A 3,423-nucleotide genomic window follows, 5' to 3' on the forward strand; every position below is an offset into this window, starting at 1 on the left:
AAAAAATAAAAAATATAATTCGTTACTTTTAGAGAGTTAGAGGGAACCAGTGGGGACACAGGGAACAGAATCACAACTATGTGAAGGTATCTTGGTATATGATTTGGATTTTGGAACTGTGTGAATGTCTACATACTTATTTAAGTTTTATCAGAAGGAGGGAAAGGCAACCCCCCTACAAATTGAAAATACATTAAGATAGATGAAACTAAGTAAGTATTTAGTATCAAAGACACACACACAAAATTGTTCTCAATGTCTTTAAAATAGTATTTTGTCTGAATGTCCCTTAGTGTGAGATGTTCTAAGTACATAAACTATTTACTAAGTAATCTTAAGCTGCAAAAGTGTTATAATAGTATTATTTTTAAATGATTATAGGAATATTTGTAGGATAAAGTAATTAAGTGATAATGACAGCATTGGTTTTGTTTGTTTCTTTTTATGTTTGTTTTGGCCATACCACAAGGCATGTGGAATCTTAGTTCCCCAATCAGGGATCAAACCCATGCCCACTGCATTGACAGCATGGAGTGTTAACCCCTAGACCCCCAGGGAACTCCCTAAAATATGCATTATTTACTCATAATCATTGTTTTTCACGTGCATATTTCTTAGAAATATATTTTGAAAGATGTATGGATGAAATGATATGCTGTCAGGGAACTGAGCAAAAGGGAATAGATAAAGCAAGCGTGGCAAAATCTTGAATGTTCCTGATGGGTATATGAGAGTTCATCAGACAATTCGTTCTCATATTAAGTTTTTTAATAAAAATTTTTTTAAGATGTTAATTTTAGTAACTCCATGTGAATACAATCACTAACTCTCTCACACTATTTAAAAATAAATTCAACTGGGACCAGATCTGAATCCCTATGAAGAAATCTCTTAGCACTCTTTCATCTTCAAGTCTCTTTAAAAACGTTAAAGATATTGAGCTTCCTTGCATCACTGAGGAGTATTTCAGTTAACTGCTGTATTTCTACTTAGAGAAATTAAACGACAGGAGTATAATAATAACAGCTTGATGTATGTTGGTCCACAGTTTTGTAAATGCTAGTGGTACTTTCTCACATAGTTATCTCAGACTCTCCTGAAGGCTCTGTAATTACTGTCACTTCACAGGTGGGAGACTGAGTCTTAGAGTTTCAGCCAAACTGACACTGGGACTCAGATTTCTTACCAGCTCATTCAGCTATTTGATAAAGACTACAGAGGAAATGAAGCTAACTTCCCTGGTGGCTCAGATGGTAAAGCATCTGCCTACAATGCAGGAGACCTAGGTTCGATCCCTAGGTGGGGAAGATTCTCTGAAGAAGGAAATGACAAGCCACTCCAGTACTCCTGCCTGGAAAATCCCATGGATGGAGGAGCGTGGTAGGCTATAGGCCATGGGCTCTCAAAGAGTCGGACACGACTGAATGACTTCACTCTCACAGAGGAAATGAACATCAAGTGATGAGATTAAAATTCATGTTATTTTAGCTTTTACTTGAGCACTTGGGTTAAATAGTATACACATTAGAAACATCACCTCAAAACCCCAAATTTCATATGTAAAGAATAGTCTAGAACTAGTTAAAAACCTTGCTATACATTTAGGCTTTTCCGTCGTGTGTCTGTGTGTTTGTCCACCTGTATTCCTCCTGAACACTACTGTGAAATTAAGGGTGTCCCTTCCCCTTTATTTTAAAGTCAGTTTCATGGGCTTATGTCTACAAAGTAATCATAGTAGAACACAGTGGTTATTTAATGTATTCGTGCTGTCTTGGGTCCTTTCCTTTATGCATGGAAGAATTGGGCTAATAAATTAATGTTCATCAAATTGTCACAGAAAGCATTGTTACAGGGCAAATCTAGGTCTGGAACACCTTTTCCTTTATGGAGAGAAAAAGGATGTTGATTTAAATCGCACCTCTAAATGGTTTAAAATCATGCTCATGTTTATTGAAGCAATACTGGCCTATGGGAAAGCCCTAACTATAGAATGGCTGCTTTGGTCTTTAACTGTAGAGTAGCGTCTTGAACTGTTCAATGATTCTGACACTTTGAATCTGAAAAAGAGAATTAACTTCCAACCATGTTGGAATTCACATGTTGTACTTGTTCTTTGATTTATGTAACAGATTTGGTATTGTCTAAATACTCTGTTTTACTCTTTTTCAAAAGACAAGTGTAATTATTTCTAATTTTTCCTTCAGTTTTTAATTTTTTAAAATTGTTTGCATTTTAACAAATTTAACTAAGGCATAACCGATGTACAATATCGTATGTTTCAGGTGCATAATGTAGTGATTCACAATTTTTAAAGGTTATATCCCATTCATAGTTATTATGAAATATTGGCCATATTTCACCTGTTGTAACCTGCACTCTTTTTTTAAAAAAAAAATTTGGTCATAGCAGCTTTTTACGCATAAAAAATTTTTAAAAATCACAGGAATTAAAAGGCATATAATTTTACCCCATTAAAAATATTCAATCACATTAGAAGTTACATAAAACAGGTTTTACATATGTATATTATACAGACATTAAAATCATCTTATTTAATAGCATGGAGAAATAGTCATGATTTAATATCAAATAAAAAATACATGATACAAAACTAAATATTTGACATCATCTCAATTTTTTTCTAAAAATAATTTATGCATAGAAAAAAGATTAAAGGATAGAATATTTGTTTTATTTAAAAATTTTTTTAAATTTACTGGCCACAGCACATGGCATGTCGAAACTTAGTTCCCCAACCAGGGTTTGAACCCATACCCCCTGCAGTGGAAGCCCAGAGGCTTAGTCACTGGACCACCAGGGAAATACCAGAAGGCTAAGATATTTATAAATGTCATCTTAATCTGGAGGAATTAGCAATAATTTTTAGGTTTTTTTTCTGTTTTCTACATTTAATGGATTTTCTATAATTGATATGTATTGCTTTTATCATAAGAAAAAATATTTTTAAATACATGTATTTTCTATGCTGGATTTTAATCTACAAGAATGAATACTTTAAACAGTGATATACACAGCTCCCACCAACTCTATGTCATGTAGAAGTGGACTACATCATGTTCAGTTGACTGGCCAGTTCATAATTCACTGTTCTGATTTTCCATCCATCACAGCAGCAAAAGACCAGATATAAAGAAATATTCCCCTGTGACGTTTTCCTCTATTTCCTTTTCTTGATTCTCAGTAATCATGTTAATAAAATGTGGGATAACTTGCTCTTCCTTGATGTACTAATTTAGCAAATGGATTTTGATAAATATAGAAACCTAAAGATGCAGCGGGTTAGGGCAGGGGAGGAGAAGCGGTGTGTGTGTGTGTATGTGACTGTTTATTTAGTTAATACCATGAAAAAACCAAATATCATGGTCTTGAAAAAATATTGGGTTGAGATACCATTGTCTATGT

General features: G+C 33.8%; 1 non-coding gene across 1 annotated transcript; it reads left to right on the plus strand.

Annotated features, from left to right (window-relative positions):
• The first annotated feature begins 1,235 nt into the window (after window positions 1–1,235).
• On the plus strand, window positions 1,236–1,307 carry TRNAC-ACA (transfer RNA cysteine (anticodon ACA)). Its single transcript has one exon. It is a non-coding gene; the product is annotated as a tRNA-Cys (tRNA).
• Window positions 1,308–3,423: the final 2,116 nt, after the last annotated feature.

The sequence above is a fragment of the Budorcas taxicolor genome, chromosome 5, assembly GCF_023091745.1.
Source record: "Budorcas taxicolor isolate Tak-1 chromosome 5, Takin1.1, whole genome shotgun sequence".
In the NCBI taxonomy this organism is placed as follows: Eukaryota; Metazoa; Chordata; class Mammalia; order Artiodactyla; family Bovidae; genus Budorcas; species Budorcas taxicolor.